Below are 18,409 nucleotides of genomic sequence, written 5' to 3'. Positions count from 1 at the left end.
GTTTGGGTTAAGGCAGCATGTCCAGTGTCCTTTGGAACACTCTTCTTCAAAAGCTTGAGAGAAATAAGAGGAGGCTTATAATGCCTCAGAAATAAGGTCTACATTGCTATATTCACATGCATATTTTAGCCACCCTGAGTATAAAAGTCCTCCAAAATCAAGATGATGAAGGAGTATTTTGCTCCAAAGCCCCCTTTTTCTTCTAATCACTTAAAATACAGCTCAAGAATCTGCCAAATCCTGAATAATTATGTGAGAGATCTAATCTTTCTCCCGTGTTGTTATAAATCACAGAAAACAATGTTCAGCTTTAGCCCCACACAGTTGCAAGTACAAAGTACAAAAAGAGCATTTCAACAACCACATGCCACCAAATAAAACTATGGCTATAACGGTGCTCAAATGTGTCAACAAAGGAGAATAAACCAGGATATCTGTAGACACAGAGGTCTTCCAAATCGGGAGCTCACACAGGTGACTGCTTGGCCCACTTCTAAAGCCACTCCAGCTGAAACAAAGGTGCCAGACCCGTTGATACTACAGAACTCCTTTCATCTGCCACTGGGCAATCATAATAACAGTAATAATAATAATAAATAAGTTGCCTCTAGCCACAAATATCTCAACTATTTCTCTTTGAGAGAGGCAGTTATACCTTTACAAGGGCGACAAGGTGATCGATTGGTCTTTATGGGGAAGTTGGAAAACTTCCAAACAGCAAAATGCTCACATATTAAATTCAGTGGCAGGGGACAGTTGAGGAAGGCAGAATTATTTCTCCATGAAAGAACATAGATGACACTAATATGTCATTTTGAAGGTGCTGAAGTCTAAGTAAATCCAAGCTGCTACAGATCAGAAGTCATGAGAAAATCCCAAATTATTCATCTCAGCCTTGACAGTCCAAAACGACACCCAGAAAAGTGTGAGGCCAATGTTCGAGGAGAGGAAAATTTTTATCTGAAGGTTTAGAGTCAGCTCATGCTTTTGGAAATTCCAGACCTTGCCATTTCCAATATTTTCCACTCTGCCCTCTTTTCCTCGGTCCTACTCATCGATAATATTCCAGTGTCATAATTTTTACTATTTATTTTCAAAATCAAGTTTTTTAAAAGTGATTTTTGAGTCCATAAAAGAGAATGCCTTTACATTTGCAATGAAAAACAGTAAGCCGGGTAAATAATTATTATGTCTTCACGATTCAGAGAGTCTGCTCTCTACTGAAAACTCTTAACATATTTTCTACAGGCAGAAATTGAGAAGTTAACCATGTAGTATACTATTCAGACCCTCTTTAAATATTGTTATTCAAAAATATAAAGCTAAACAATTCCATTAATTAATGTCCTTTAAAAAACCTGCTTCTGTGGGACATTTCCTCCAGGCATCTTGAGGAGTTATTTAGGCTCACCGAAGAGTTCACTGTCTGGAGAATTATTAAGGCAGAAAAAGAGGAAAGTGATTCAGGTATTATAAAAATGTTTCTTTTTCCTTAGTGCCTTTTATATTTTTGTTAAATTTTGTGTTCCGAATCCTTTTAGACCCTCTCAGCTCTCAAACATTCATGACAGTACCAATCTTTTCCTTAGCCATTGATTCGCAAGGGCAGTGATTCAAGGTTTTTACATGTTTGGGGGGGAAGGGTGGTGGTGTCTGTGTGTGTGTCTATTCTTAGCCATTTAGTAGTAAAGATGAATTGAAAAGTTGATTTCACAGAAACTAATGAGTATTGCTATTTCTTATATTGCTTTATGTGCTTTCCATATAGATATTAATTTAGTCTCCATTGCACTGGGTGAGGAAGGTAACGTGATCTCCATTTTAGAAATGTGGAAAGTGAGGCACTAAAAGGTTGAATAAATTTTCCTAAACTAAGAACTAATAAGTGATATACCTGGGAATTGAACCCAGAGCAGCTAGCTCCAGAGTTCACTCTTTTCACTACCTGGCTGTTGGGCCTTAAAACATTTACACTGTATTCTTATGGACTCCTTCAATGAGACACAATTGCTAATTCAGGAGCTGTCTGCACATTACATTGGTTTCCTGATTTATTATACAGATGGGGATGAATGCTTGTTCATCATGAACGCTGAATCTGCTTGGTTCCCTTAACCTAAAAAGAGTTCTCTTTATCCTAAAAATAGATGATTTATTTTAAGATAAAAAAAAGAATTGAAACTTAGCACATGTTATAAACACCTAAACAAAAAAGGAGGAAGATGGTGTGGCAAGTGGCACTGCAGTTGCCCCATCGCAAGTCCTGTCCACTCGAATCTGTGTGGGCTGTGACTGATTGAGCCCAGTGGGGTCATGGGGCTCTCCAAACACCCTTTCAGGAGGATCCCTTGGTTACTCTGCTTCCATGCTATGAGGACTCAGCAACACAGAAGAGCCACATGCGGATGCTCTGGTGCACATTCCCCGCTGAGCACCGCCTTAGATTCATCCCAGCTCAGGTGCCAGACGTATGGGTGAGGAAGCTTCCACATGATTCCAAGTCACTGTCATTCCAATGAAGCCCAGCAGAGGCCCCAGATATCATGGAGCAGAGACAAGACATCTCACTGAATCCTGTCTGAATTCCTGAACCACAAGATCTTCGAGGAAAACAACATGATTATAATTATTTGAACAAGGTCTGAGGTGCTTTATTTATGCCATCATGGTAAATGAAATGGAATTGGGGATCTAGAAATGAAGTACCACCAAAACAAAACCTAAAACAGGTGGAATTTGTTTTTAGGATTGTGTGTCAGACAGATGTCCAAAAAGCCTTGTAGTAGGCTAAAAAATTGCCCTTCAAAAGATGTCCACATCATCACCCAGGAAACTGTGAATGTTATCTTTTTTAAGGTTCTTACCAAGTGTGATCAAAGTATTCTGTGATAGGGAGATTTTCCTGGATTATCCAGGTGGGCCTTAAGTGCGATCACAAATGTCCCTATAAGGCAAAGGCAGAGGGAGATTTGACCGCACCCAGAGACAAAGACAAAGTAAAAACAGAGGCAGAGATTGGAGTGATGCAGCTACCAGAGGCTGGGAGAGGCGAGGAACAGATTCTGCCCTAGAATTTTTCAGAGGGATTGGGAGGCCGAGGCAGGTGGATCACCTGAGGTCAGGAGTTCAAGATCAGCCTGGCCAACATGGTGAAACCCCATCTCTACTAAAAATACAAAAAATTAGCCGGGTGTGGTGGTGGGTGTCTGTAATTCCAGCTACTCAGGAGGCTGAGGCGGGAGAATCGCTTGAACTCAGGAGGCGGAGGTTGCAGTGAGCCGAGATCTCGCCATTGCACTCCAGCCTGGGTGATGAGTGAAATTCCATCTCAAAAAAAAAAAAAAAAAAAAAAGAATTTTCAGAGGGAGCATGGCCCTGCCAATATCTTGACTTTCCCCAATGAAACTGATTTTTGACCTGTCCTCCGGAACTGTGAGAGAATAAATTTCTGTTGGTTTAAACTACCCAGCTTGTGGTACTTTGTTGTAGCTTCCACAGAAAAGTAACACAGTCCTCAAAAAGGGAGTCAGTAAAAGTGTGAAAGAGACTGAGGAGATTGTTATTGGAAGCTAGAGGAAGGAAACTTGTATATATAATGGTAGAAAGCTTGTCAACACAGTTACCACCAGTAATACGGAAAATAAGAAATATGCTAATGAACTTAATCAAGGTCAGGAGGTTTTTGGAAGAAGAGTGTAAGGTGCATTGTGGTTTCTTCTAGCCAGCTATAGTAGAATGTGAGAGCAGAGAGAAATTAACTAAAAAATAAACTCTTCCTTTTCAAGAACAACTATCAAGGGTTTAGGAGAGTCTTTCCAGACAGAAAAGGCTTCTCAATTAAGAAAGAGTCATTGATTCAAATATTAAATCCAGAGAGCTAGCAGAAAAACATTGTCTTGGAATCAAGATGAAACCTTAGATGTGACTACAAAACCCCTTATGCAGACCTCGGAAAAATTTATGTTTGTGCCCTGTAGACACACTGAGATGGACCAAAAGCTTTCAAACCATCTTCAGGGCATGTCTCTGTTAAGAAAAATATTAAGGCTTCTAAAGGTCTTAAGAATGTTATTCCAGGTTGGGTGCAGTGGCTCACGCCTGTAATCCCAGCACTTTGGGAGGCTGAGGTGGGCAGATCACCTGAGGTGAGGAATCCGAGACCAGCCTGGCCAAAATAGTGAAACCCTGTCTCTACTAAAAATACAAAAAGTAGCTGGGCCTGGTGACGGGCACCTGTAATCCCAGCTACTTGGGAGGCTGAGGCAGGAGAATCTCTCGAACCCAGAAGTGGAGGTTGCAGTGAGCCAAGATTGGCTCTGCACTCCAGCCTGGGTGACAGAGTGAGACTCCCTCTCAAAATGTTAGACTTATAAATTGACATACAACAAACCCACAACATTTTTAAAGAAATTATATCAGATGGGAATAAAAGGGACAGAGACAGTATCAAATGAAAAAAGGCTTTTGAACTCCAAAACTTTTACTGGCAAGATACATGATTTAAAAAATAAAGAAACAGACAAATACAAATCTGCTTAGCTGTAGACATGGACTACTCCTTATAAAAAGGAAAAATGACTCGGGTGGAACAAAGAGCCCAGGAGGAATATAAGAGCTGCGGAGAAGAACTCTCAGGTTGTGGGTCTAAGCCTTATCAAGGAACTGGTAACATGTTCCCTGCTGGATTTCAGAATTGCTATGAAACAGTGATTACATTTTCGAATAGCAGTGGTTATCCTATATCGGTTTGACTATTGTATGTTCGGTGTTTTGGGGAAAGATAACCTCTCTCTTACATTCACAGGTCAGATTGCAAGAAATACTTGAGGAACTGCACTCGAGGTGTCTTATTTACCTATCACCCATTTGATTGATTGATTGATTGATTGATTGAGATGGGGTCTCACTCTGTCACTCAGGCTGGAGTACGATGGAGCAATCACAGCTCACTGCAGCCTAGGCCTCCCAGGCTCAAGTGACCTCCCACCTCAGCCTCCTGAGTAGTTGGGACGATAGGCATGCCGCCACGCTCACCTAGGTTTGTTTTTTGTTTGTTTGCTTTTTGCAGAGACGAGGTCTCATTAAGCTGCCCAGGATGGTTTCAAACTCCTGAGCTTAAGTGATCCTCCTGTCTGGGCCTCCTAAAGTGCTGGGATTACAGGCATGAGTCGGCACGCCCAGCCCCATATCACCCAATTTAGATGATAAGATTCTGGACCTTGAGTCTAAAATGAAGGTCAAAATGGAGACTTTTGGGGGTCTTGGGAGAGGGTGTTTTTATTTTGCATGTCAGTGGGATACAAACTGTTGTAGCCCTAGGGCAGATTGTGGCATGCTGCATTTTCTAAAGATGGCCACCAAATAGATCCCATTCAAAATATTTCTCTAAAATGTGCGTTGCTACTCTCCCCTCAAAAAGTGTAGCCTATGTCTCCTTCTCTTGCACCTGGGTGGACTTGTAGTTGTTTCAACCAATAGAGTACAACTACATGTGCAAATGCTGCTATGTGACCTTTAATACCAGATCATAAGTATCATAATGCATTTATGGTCGGGATGTTTGAGACCCTCACTCTTTGGACATCGCCCCTTGGTATGTTTCTCACAGAACCTAGCTACAGTTCTGGGTGGGTTCAGAACTAGCCTGGAACCTAGCCATAACTGTGGAACACCTACCTACAGCTTGTCCAGTGGATAAATATCCTAACCCAGTTCCAGTCAACATTTCCAGCTGAGTCCAGCCTTTGTTTTTGTTCTGTTTTTTTGAGACAGAGTTTCACTCTGTCACCCAGGCTGGGTGTACACACAGCCCTGGGTGTAACTGTTCTAGGGTTCTTAATGGCTTTAGAGCTTAGCCAGGCTAGAGTGCAGTGGTGTGATCTCGGCTCACTGGAACCTCCACCTCCCAGGTTCAAGTGAGTCTCCTGCCTCAGCCTCCTGAGTAGCTGGGACTACAGGCACGTGCCACCATGCGCTAATTTTTATGTTTTTAGTAGAGACCGGGTTTCACCATGTTGGCCAGGCTGGTCTCGAACTCCTGACTTCAGGTGATTCACCTGCCTTGGCCTCCCAAAGTGCTGGGATTACAGGCGTGAGACACCACGCCTGGCCCTTAGTCCAGCTTTTGAGTCACATCAACTCAGATACTAGGGCACCAGACGGGCTGCTGAGTGAAGAAGCCCTCAGGTTATTCCAGCCCTCAGATATTTGAATCACCTTCAGTTGAGGCCACAGACATTATGGGCAGACATAAGCCATCTCTGCTGTGCCCTACCAGAATTCCTAACACATAGAATCAATGAGTGTAACACAGCTGTTGCAATTTTATAATACTAGGTAAATAATAGTTGGTTACATAACACTGGTAACCAAAACAAGGCTAGATCAAAGAATACAAGAGTAAAGGAAGAAACGACTAAAGAAACAGAGAAGTGGCTGGGCGCGGTGGCTTACGCCTGTAATCCCAGCACTTTGGGAGGCCGAGGTGGGTGGATCACGAGGTCAAGAGATCGAGATCATCCCGGCTAACACGATGAAACCCCATCTCTACTAAAAATACAAAAAATTAGCTGGGCGTGGTGGCAGGCACCTGTAGTCCCAGCTACTCGGGAGGCTGAGGCAGGAGAATGGCCTGAACCTGGGAGGCGGAGCTTGCAGTGAGCTGAGATGGCGCCACTGCACTCCAGCCTAGGTGGCAGAGCGAAACTCCATCTCAAACAAAAAAAAAAAAAAAAAAAAAGAAAGAAACAGAGAAGTGAATAGACACGGACATTACAGATGCTATTGTTTACGTGTCTAGGCCATTTCAGCAATGAGGCTTTCCATGGAATATAGAACTCCCGGATAGGGATAATGAGGCCAGTAAGTAATAAGGGCAACAGGAAACATGTACACAAGAGCAGCAGGAAGAAAGCGCCAGCGCACTCTTGTGTGACTGCTAGACAGATGCTGGAGAATATGTAAGCAAGTAGTTTGTTTTTAACTTAGCCTGATTTGCCAAAATACCAGTGATGCTTTAAGCATGGGAGTTAGAGGCAGAAAGGAGGAGGGAGAGTGGAAAGGAATTTTAAATTATCAAAGAAAGGTTCAGCCCAAACCATTTTAATGAAAACAAGACTTTAGAGCAAAGTTGCCAGATATTCCAGTGGATTCAAAGCCTTTTTAATTCTTAACAGTACACAAGACACTTTTTCTGCAATAACTTCTTTCCTTCACAAACACAGACAGATTCATTTTGTAGCCAGCATTCCACTACCAGGTAGGCCTTTGCATCTCCTATTAAAAACGTGGTCCACTTTTTGAACATATAGAAAATATTACATTTTAGAGCAAACTCTATCCTCTTTTCAAATAAATTATCTTTAACGAACTAAAAGTTGACAGAATCAATGCATTATTCTGATTTGGCACACATCAACCTGCTCAAATAAAGAAGAGCAAGTCTTCCAGTGGAGGAAATCTCATACTAAAGAAAAGTAATACATTGATCCAATTATTCCAGTAGGCAACCAAACTCATAATTAAGAACTGTGTCAAGAACAATACTAGTATGTGTAAGTGCAAACAATGTTAATTTGACCAGTAACCCAATTGCTGCAAAACAAATTATAGAAATTTAGCAGCTTAAAACAGCACACGTTTATTAGCCTGCCTTCCTATAGATCAGAAGTCCAGAAAGCTGATTCTGCTCAAAGCCTTACAAGGTTGAACTAATGATGTTGGCTGGCCTGGACTCTTCTCTAGAGGTTCTTGGGAAAAATCTGCCTCAAAACTCATTCACGGTGTGGGCAGCATTGAGTTCCTGGCTGTTGCAGGGCTGAGTACCTGTTGTCTTGCTGGAGTTTGACCAGGGGCCCCTTGCAGCCCCTAGCACCACTCTCATCCCTTAAGCCATCTGTTTCAGCTTTCATATCAGCAGTGATTAATTTCCCTCACGTAGAATTCTTTCCATGCTTAGATTATTTCTGACTTACTCTTCCGCAAGCAGCTGGAGAAAATTGTAAAAGGCTCATGTGATTAGGTTAAACCCACCGAGATTATCTCCCTATTTTAAGGTCAATTGATCAGTAATCCCAACATCTGCAAACTCTCCATGCCTCATAATATAACACAATCAAAGGAGGAATATCCAGCAGAAGAAGGTCACGGGTCATCTTAGAATTCTGCCTCACAGATAACTTGCTATCATCAGTGGAGCCACACTGTGAAAACTACAAACAAAAGCCACGAATTGACCTTCATTCCTTCCTACTTAGATGGCCATTTTCAGCTCTTAGGAAGTGAAAGTGGCCTATCAGCTGGGTCTAAGTTTTAGAGTCAGAGAGAACTCTGACTTCTACTTCTGCCTCTAACCAACGCTGTGATTACACACACCTTCATTCATCACAATGAACCTCAAGTTCTACTATTTGGAAAAAAGGAACAAATAACTCACATTCCAAAGGGTTTTTATGAGGATTAAATGAGCTAGTACATTAAAGGATATCTAGTGCTATGTGTTGTACATAGTGGGCACTCAAAAGAAATTCCCCAGCCCTGCCTGCCGTTCCTGTATAAAGCTGCAGCTGGGCTATAAGCACAGTGTTGCACTTCAACCTCTATCGCCTCAGATACTTAGTATATTTTCTTTTATCAGTATCCTTTATGAAGCATCCACTATTGTGTCCAGCTTTGCATCTGTAACACTAAATGAAGGCAGAGCAATAAACCATCAGCAGATAAATATTTCAGATTAACTTTGGGTATAATGATAGTTACACATTTGGGCTATATTAGTTTATATCAATGCATGGTTACTGGCAGAATTTGAGATGAATAAGAGAAAAAATAAACATCTGGAAAATTCGATTTCAAATATAATGCCTATAAGTCCTGGAAATGTCCTATTAATTCTATTACAATCTTAGTTTTCAGAAGAGTAGACTATAGTATTAGTTATATTTCTCTCTAATGATTTGTAAAGTTAAGTAACCAATATCTATTTTTGTCATGATTCAGATAACGCCCTTGAGATTGATATGTATACTTACTCCCATCTTGCTGATGGAACTTGAGACCAATTTAAGTATTCTTCCAGGACCTTAAATAAATTAATGGCAGGACCAGGAAGATTGCAGAATAATTGTCTCCTACTGCAGACCAAGCCCCAAGTCTTACACAGACCCCTGAGGTCATAATGCTACCTTTGTTGTCACTGCCACGTCTTGCAAATGTTTCCACCATCACATGCACGGAGACGGCTTGATGCCATGAGGTGAGTGCAAACCAGATTCAAATAGCAAGTTAACCTAGGTCATAGTTTGGTTTGTTAGGAGCTGAGAATTCCTTGCCAATCCAAAATGCAGAACTTATGGTTCAGAAATATCAGATTCCCAAGTTTATTTATTCCTGTTCTTCAGAAAGCATCCTAGAAAAATCACCCACTTTATATTCAGTTGGTAATAACTGAGGAATGGACATGGAAAGTCACAAAGACTTGAAGGAAAACAGATGTTTTTTGTTTTTTCTCTGATACTGAAAAAAAAAAAAAAACCACAACAACTTAGAAAAACATGACTTGCTTGAGTGTTTTTTCTCCATAAAAACAAAAGTGAGAAATTGCTGCATTTTTCCTGTAACTGGATTCAAAAGCACCAGGTATCAAAAATTATCAAAACTATCACCAAAATATTCACTCTAGACCAGACCAGAAAATTGGCATTTATATTGACTCATCTGCAACTATTCCAGAAATTTGGAAGCACAGAGCTGGTTTCTGTTTTCTGTCATTGGAGTTTGGAAAGAAAAAAACAAAAGCTGAAAGGATAAAGGATTTTGGAAGTATATTACTGAGGAGAACTCTACAATTTTATTCCTCAATTAAAGAAAACTTTTCTAAACTCTTGGAAATTTTTTAACTTTTGGAAATGAAGATTAATTCAAATATTCAACTTTTGATTTTAAATAAGGAAGTGGTCAGTTTATAGATTGAAGAGTCACACTTTTAGTAAGACAAGGTTTAAAACTAACTGTCAGGAGGTAATGCAAATTGTTTTCTTGTTTGGATATTTTTTCCAACTTCTATTTGATTCTTTGCTCATTCCTTTGAATTGCCCAATGTGTTTCCAATAAAAGAATTCAATCAATATAACACTTCTGTTGGGCTGAGAGCTATATTTCAGTTGCCTAATCACTATTAATCCAAAGTGACAATCACAAAAATAATAGTCAGTTAAAAAGTTAATATGAGGCTGGGCGCTGTGGCTCATGCCTGTAATCCCAGCACTTTGGGAGGCCGAGGTGGGCGGATCACAAGGTCAGGAGATGGAGACCATCCTAGCCAACATAGGGTAACTCTGCCTCTACTAAAAATACAAAAAAATTATCTGGGTGTGGTGGTGAGTGCCTGCAGTCCCAGCTACTTAGGAGGCTGAGGCAGGAGAATCGCTTGAACCTGGAAGGCGGAGGTTGCAGTGAGCCAAGATCACACCACTGCACTCCAGCCTGGGCTACAGAGCGAAACTCCATCTCAAAAGACAAAAAACAACAAAAAAAGAACTAGTAATACTTTTTCATATTAACCTTTTTTTTTTTTTTTGAGATGGAGTCTTGCTCTCATTTTGTTGCCCAGGCTGGAGTGCAGTGGTGCAACCTTGGCTCACTGCAACCTCCACCTCCTGGGTTCAAGTGATTATCCTGCCTCAGCCTCCCAAGTAGCTGGGACTACAGGTGAGCGCCACCTCACCCAGCTAATTTTTGTATTTTTAGTAGAGACGGGTTTTCACCATGTTGGTCAGGCTGGTCTCAAACTCCTGACCTTGTGATCTGCCTGCCTTGGCCCTCCAAAGTGCTGGGATTACAGGCGTGAGCCACGGTGACCCGCCCCTACTGGTTCTTAAAACTAGTTTATTGGGTGGGGACTTTATTTAAGAAGGACCTAATCCGTAGAAACTAACTCCTTTGTTTATTTCTAGAGAGTCTACAGAGAAATACACGGTTCTTTTGTTCAGGAAGAACACAACAGCCAGACTTACTTATTACAGGAGTTTTCTTCTTTACCCTCTGTAAAGCTGCCTTGACTCTCAGATCAGCTTGTGTCCATCATCAAACATCTTTTATTCTTCTAAGTAGGAAGTAAGCAACTGTGCATTATTTTATCAATCCCCTTCTCCCCCATATTTCACTATATTTGAAATGAAGCACTATGAATACAATCATCTTCCTAAAACACTATTCTCATTATATTATTTACCTAAACATTTAATTTACAATCTTGGATTCTATATCAGAAGCAGAATCTTCCTTCTAGCTTACAAAGAACTCCACAAAAATCCCAGTAGCATTTTCTACCACTGTCTGGTTTTTCATAAGTTTGGACTGGACCCTCTACTTTTCCCAAGTATTTCTTTTCTTTTCCTAACACTAAACTTTTCCTGGTGTCATTAAGCCCCTTGTGGTGCCTATTCCATTCCTTCTCAATCAATTGATATCACACGTCATATTTCTCAAAAGCTATTTTCACTTTAAACTAGATTATAAAAAGAATCTAAATTCTTTATACAATGTTCAGAAAATAAATGAATTTAGGACTAAAATTTTAAATTCACTTAATTCTATCATCAAGAGACAATCACTGTTAATATTTTAATTTTTTGAAATGATAAATGCATAAAGAGACAACTTAGTAAAATTTTTAAGTAGATAAATAAGAAGAGTGATTTCTCCTGAAATCAGAATATGAGAAGATGAGATCAATTTTCCATGTTGAAAAAGTGGATTTATTTATATGTACAATTTTCTATTAATAAAGGCTGTTTACAAAAGAGACAGGTAGATTGATCAATGGGTACAAATATACAGTTAGAAGAAATAAGATTAGTAAGGTGACTACAGTTTACAGTACTCTATTGTACCTTTCAAAATAACTAAAAGAGAATAATTCGAATGTTCCTAGAATAAAGAAAAGATAAATATTTAGGGTGATGCATAGCCCAATAACACTAATTTGATCTTTATACATTATATGAATGTATGGAATTATCACGTGTACCCTGAAAGTTTGCATATCTATTAAATATCAATTAAAAAGTGAATAAAGATTTTTGGAAATGAAAAAAAGAAAAGAGAAGGTCTAGAATATCTTCAGAAGGGATATTTAAAAATAATATATTTACTTTCTGAATAGTTTTTAAATTCTTTTAAGCAATACCAGGAAGCAAGCCTCTCGCTTTCAGCTCTTTCCAGAATATGCCACTCCTCCTTTCACATGGAAAAGACGAGAGACACATCTGCCTCTGCACCTACCCCTCTTCTCAAGATACTGATCCTGCCAGAGAAATATAAATAGCATGGTGCCCATTACCATGGAAATACAACAAATCGCCCCAACACTTAGTGACATTTATTCTGCTCACAGATTCTGTGGGTCAGGAATTCCAGCTGAGCACAGCATAGCCCCAGGAGGCCTCAGCTGTGATTGGGGGACTTCAAGACTGATGGCTAGAATTATATGAGGGCTTCTTCACTCACCCCTGTGGGAGGATGGCTCTGGGAATATTAAAATAGCTACTTTCTAACATCAGTGGGGCTCCATAATATCTCTATTTGTCTGTGGCCTTGCCACATGGTCTTTCCAGCATGGTGGCTTCAGGAGAGCAGGGTCTCTTGGGTGCCCCCTCAGGGCTGCCAAGACGTGTGCCCCACCACAGCTTTGTTTCTAACCGAGCCTTACAACATTCTAATAAAAGTGGGTCACAAAGTCTTGTCCATATTCAAAAGACATTTAGATGCCACCTTGTGTGAGAGGATTGTCTGAGAATTTGCAGACATGTTTTAAAGCCACACGGTAAGAGAGGCAGATGACATTTCCCAGAAGATCAGCCACATGTTATGAATCCAAACCGTTAGGCTTTATGCTTGTCAGTTTCTGGGCACATGGGAATGATGTGTCTTCACTCACCTGTAGTCAGGTGGGGCCATGTGACTGCTTCTGGCCAAGGGATTGTGAGCAGAAGCAACTTGTGCCACCTTTTGACCAAAGCATTGAAGGGTCACTGTGCGATTCCCCCTTACTTTCTTCTCCTTTGTTGTAAGTTGGGTTGTGTACCTCCCAAAATATATTGAAGTCCTAACCGCCAGTACCTCAGAAGGTGACCCATTTGGGAATAGTGTTCTTGCAGATGTAATTAGGTAGACGACAATGAGGTCACACTGGAGGAGGGTGGGCCCTCCATCCAACGTGACTGGGGTCCTTATGAGAAGATGATGTGAAGACACACCAGGAGAGAGCACCAAGTGATGCACAGGCAGAGGCTGGGGTCACACAGGTGCAAGATAGGGATTGTCAAGCACCACCAGTGATGCTAGAAGCTCAGAGAAAAGCATAGAACAGATTCCTCCTAAGAGAATCGAGAGAGAGCTCTGCCTGCACCTTGATTTTAGACCTCTGGCTTCCAGAACTGTGAGACCATACATTTCTGTTGCTTTATGCCACTTAGTTTGTGGCGTATTTTATATCAATGCTAGCAAAATAATACACTCTTGGCTGGGCACAGTGGCTCATGCCTGTAATCCCAGCACTTTGGGAGGCCGAGGTGGATGGATCACCTGAGGTCAGGAGTTTGAGACCAGCCTGGCCAACATGGTGAAACCCTGTTTCTACTAAAAATACAAAAATTAGCCAGACATGGTGGTGTGCTCCTGTAATCTCAGCTACTCCAGAGGCTGACAGGAGAATCGCTTGAACCTGGGAGGCGGAGGTTGCAGTGAGCCAAGATTGCACCACTGTACTTCAGCCTGGGTGATACTCTGTCTCAAAATAATAATAACAATATACTCTTCATTCAAGATTAACTATTGAGGAGGCCTCATGCTGAAATCAAAAGACCAAAGAATATAGCAGGTGGCCATTGTCCTGACTCAGAATAGATTTAGAAATCTTCTTTTGCTGTATAAAGCGAACAGAGATTTGGGGGAAGTTTGTTATTGGCGCATAAGCCAAGACTATCTTGACAGCATCCATATACAATTATTCATTTTCAGAAATGTGTTTTTATTTGGCTCTGAACTACATCTAATTTTGTAAAGGTGAAATTCATGTGCATTTTGAAACCAAGTGGTAACGTGGGTGACGGTACCTGAGTACTTAGGCACTAAAAATATGTAAAAAATATGTACTGAAAGTGGGTAGCTATAAAATATGATGATATATTTATTTTCAGACATTCCATAAGTGGGGGAAATAGAACAAAGGACATTAATAGTTAAAATGGATCCTTTTTTTAAATGTATATATATCGATTTATAATTATAGACATCAAGAAGTAATGAAACATTACCTATAATGTAATCTAAATTACACATTACAACACAAGATTTCTGTAGAGTGAATCCTGTACGTTTATTGAACCTATTATATATTTATAATTTTTTTTTGACAGGGTCTGCTCTGTCACCCAGGCTGGAGTGCAGTGGATATCTTCCGCCTCCCCAGTTCAAGCAATTCTTGTGCCTCAGCCTCCTCAGTAGCTGAGATCACAGGCGTGTGCCATCACGCCCAGCTAATCTTTGTATTTTCAGTAGAGATGAGGTTTTGCCATGTTGGCCAGTCTGGTCTGAAGCTCCTGGGCTCAAGTGATCTGCCCGCCTCGGCCTCCCAAAGTGCGGGGATTACAGGCGTGAGCCACTGTGGCTGGCTTAAAAATACTTTTTGTAAAATAAATCATCTTTCATTTTCTGTCCTGGAGTCAAATGTTAAGCAAATCTTTGAAAATATATTTTTTTAAATTGTATAAAACTGGAGTGTATATTGCATGAAATTTATGTCTTATTTTAAAATGTACAGTTCGGTAGCATTAAAGTCTATTCACATTATTGTGCAACCAATCTCCAGAACATTTCATCTTATAAAGCTGAAACTCTACATCCATTAAACCATAGCACCTTATTCTCTCCCCTCCCACCCACCCCACCAACTCCCAGCCCCTGGCAACTGCCATTCTACTTTCTGTCTCTATGGAGTCAACTACTCTAGATAGATCATGTAAATAAAATCATATGGTATCTGTCCTTTTGTCACTGGCTTATTCCATTTAGCATAATGTCCTCAAGGTTCATTCATGTTGTAGTATGTGTCAGAATTTCTTTTCTTGTTAAGGCAGAATAATATTCCATTGTATGTGTATTCCACATACAGTGTTGTTTATCCGTTTACCATTGATGGACACTTGGCTGCTTCCACCTCTTGGCTATAGTGAATAATGCTGTAATGAACACTGGCGTTCCAGTAACTCCTTGGGATCTTGCTTTCAATTCCTTTGGATATATATTTGAAAGCAGAGTTGCTGCATCATATGGTAATTGAATTTTGGAGGAAACGCCATACTGTTATTCAAAGTGCTGCACCATATTCCATTCCTACCAATAATGTACAAGGATTCTAATTTCTCCAGATCCTCACCAACACTTGTTATTTTCTGTTTTTTGTTTTTAAATAAAAGCTCTCCTAATGGGTGTGAGGTGATATCTCATTGTGGTTTTGACTTGCATTTCCCTAATGATGAGTGATGCTGAGCGTTTTTTCATATGCTTCTTTACCATTTGTGTATCTTCTTTGGCGAAACGTCTATTCAAGTCTTTAGCCTATATTTTATTGTTATTTAGTGCAGGAGTTCTATCTGTTTTCTGGATATTCAATTTTTATCAGAGATATGTTTTGCAAGTGTTTTCTCTTACACCACATGTGATGGACTAAATTGTGTCCCCACTGAATTGATGTGTTGAAGTCCTAACTCCCCCTACCTCAAAATGTGTGTTTGAAGGTAAAGCCTTTCAAGAAGTAATTAAGGTAAAATGAAGTCATATTGATAGATCCTAAACCAATTTGACTTATGTCTGTTTAGAAGAGAAAGTTAGGGCACAGATATGCATGCACACCAACGCAAGATTATTTGAGTACACAGCAAGAAGATGGCCATGTGTCAAAGCCTCAAAAGATACCTAATCTGCTCACACCTTGATCTTGGACTTCCAGCCTCCAGAATTGTGAGAAAACAAATTTCTGTTATTTAAGCCACCAGTCTGTGTTTTTTTGGTTATGGCAGCCCCAGCAAACTAATACACTGTAGGTTGTCTTTTGTCTTTTCACTCTGTTGATTATATACTTTGATATGCAGACTACAAAAATAATTTTGTAATAAGTATGTAAGATGAACTTCTATTGTAGCACATTATTTGCAAATTTTACCACATTTATTATTTCTTTTGATTAAGAATTAGGTCTCCCCAACCAGGCATACTTTGTTTGGTTCCCAGTTTTGCCCTATATCATCTATGTGATCCTGGGCAAGTTTCTTATCCAAAGCCTACAATTCCCTATGTAAAAAGGAGAACAATAATAATAATCATTTCTTCACATAACTATTGTGGGTATTAAAATCATGTGTGTGAGATTGGCATGAATTTCATCCCATTTATTCAGTAATGCAAAAAACTTTTTTTAACTTTTTTATATGTAAAAAAATTTTTTTAACATTTTTAATAAATAATGTAATTTTTGTCTATAATGTGATTTTATCTCTCTTTTTAGGTAATATATATCTGATGAAAAAAATAATGTTGGTTAACTATGGAAAAATTTTGTCATTTCAGACTTTAAATTTAACCAAGTAGAATCTTAGCCATGAGGAATTTACACATCGTGGTGCAGAGAGAGAACACCTGCTCCTGGATATCAGCATCTGTTCCATATTGCCCTGTGTGAATTTCTGCACTTTCTGGTCCTTGGATGAGGTCAGCCAACCACACTGTCATTTGCTTAGATGTCTGCTTTTCTGGAATTCTCCAATTGCTAGTCAACACAATCTCTATTTTCCTTGACTTGACTCTCAAGGATCTCAGATACATGGTTTCATTTTTGTCTATCCCTAGTCTTGTGGGCTTGTAAGAAACACAGATGATGTTCAAGACTGCAGAGACTCAGTAAATTTCCTCAAGCCTTTTCTGCCTCAGCAAGTCATGCCGGCGTCTCTACACTTCTGCTGCTACCACTGGCTGGCACACATCAGGAAAAGCCCACACCCTGCTTGTTCACTTTTCCGAGAAAGCGGAGTGCACAGCTCTGTTTAGATTATCTCAGCTAAAGCCTAATCCAACCAATGGCTCTCTGGAGATGGGGCCAGGGCCATCCAATGTCCCTGTACAGAGAACCTCACTGTACTCTTCCCTCTAATTTCTCGTCTTCTTCCCAACCTGTGGAATTTTAAATACAATCTAGGTGGCTGGGGAGGAAAAAGCCTAGCTCTTACTATATATTCTCTCTTTATTGTTTAGACAGGGAAGCTTGGCTCTTGCTATTCAATAGATACACGTGAAAACTCAAAAAAATTTTGTCTCAATGACATGGACTTGACTTTGAGGCTCAAAAGTCTACTTTAAAACAACAGCAACAAGTATGCTCAGTAGATTCCTTGTATTACTACTGTAAGAACTCTACCCCGAGGGCAGTAAGTATAAAACGTCTTGAGAAGTCCCTAAATTTGAGAAGTGGGTGGGAAAAAGACAGAGGGAGCTAGAAATGTTGGAAATGCAAAGCACAGTAAGTCATTATAATTTTATTCCTCCGTGCATGTAAAGTACTCGGAATAATGCCAACTATGTAATAAACACAGATTTATATTAAATCTGTAGGAAATTAGCAGAGCATATATTATCAGGACTTTACAAGATAGAGAAATTGAAACACAAAGGTTTACTTAATCACGAACAGTCTCAGGCAAGTGGGAGAGGCATAACTAAAACATACACTGCCTAATAATTTTCTGTTTTCTTTCCAGGATATTGTGTGGCCTCAGGCATTTGGGTAAAAGTAAGAGATACTAATTAGTCCTTCATGTGTGCCAAGGCAGCAGTTCATGTTTCTATCATTCTTTTAAACGAATAGTAAACAGATCTAAAATAAAGATACCATTTTTGAGATTTTTTTCTAGGTTATAAGACTTTCCCTAATGCCATGTCAATTTTAACAAATGGATTCCTCTGCTATATAACATGGATATTCCATGAATGTACAAGAGCATAACACTTTCAGTATGTAAGTAGGGTATAGAGAAGTAACATTTTGGAAATGTTTTGGACACATTTTGTGCGTATTTCTATATAAGTCCGTATGTCTAATAAAGCTGGAATTGAAAGGAGTCTAACATTGTTAAGTGTAAAGAGGGAAAGTGTGTGCTAATAAATGACCCCACATAAAGTTCCAGGATAAAGAATAATGTAATAAAAGAAGCAGTGTGATTTTAGCTGTTCCACCAGACAAACTTTATGTTGTTTGCTCTGTGAAATTTCCTTATATAATTTTTAAAGAGCCCAAGAAAATATATAATCAGTGAGATGATAGGTAGATTTTACACTGGTTCGCACTGAGGTTTTTTAA

At 39.8% G+C, this 18,409-nt stretch overlaps 2 long non-coding RNA genes across 2 annotated transcripts in view; one reads left to right on the top strand and one right to left on the bottom strand.

Annotated features, from left to right (window-relative positions):
- The window catches only part of LOC107974488 (uncharacterized), a 51,711-nt gene extending 42,553 nt beyond the window's left edge, over positions 1-9,158 (bottom strand). The window contains exon 1 of the long non-coding RNA XR_001717300.3: positions 9,030-9,158. This is a non-coding gene — a long non-coding RNA (uncharacterized LOC107974488). The remainder of the gene's footprint in view (positions 1-9,029) is intronic.
- Positions 9,159-9,165: 7 nt separating this feature from the next.
- On the top strand, positions 9,166-17,948 carry LOC134809935 (uncharacterized). Its single transcript, XR_010156759.1, has 4 exons — positions 9,166-9,253; positions 10,953-11,112; positions 16,627-17,480; positions 17,811-17,948. It is a non-coding gene; the product is annotated as an uncharacterized LOC134809935 (long non-coding RNA).
- Positions 17,949-18,409: the final 461 nt, after the last annotated feature.

This window comes from Pan troglodytes, chromosome 3 (genome assembly GCF_028858775.2).
Source record: "Pan troglodytes isolate AG18354 chromosome 3, NHGRI_mPanTro3-v2.0_pri, whole genome shotgun sequence".
Classification (NCBI taxonomy): Eukaryota; Metazoa; Chordata; class Mammalia; order Primates; family Hominidae; genus Pan; species Pan troglodytes.
The sequence above is the reverse complement of the archived record's forward strand: the minus strand, read 5'-3'. Positions and strand labels throughout refer to the sequence as shown.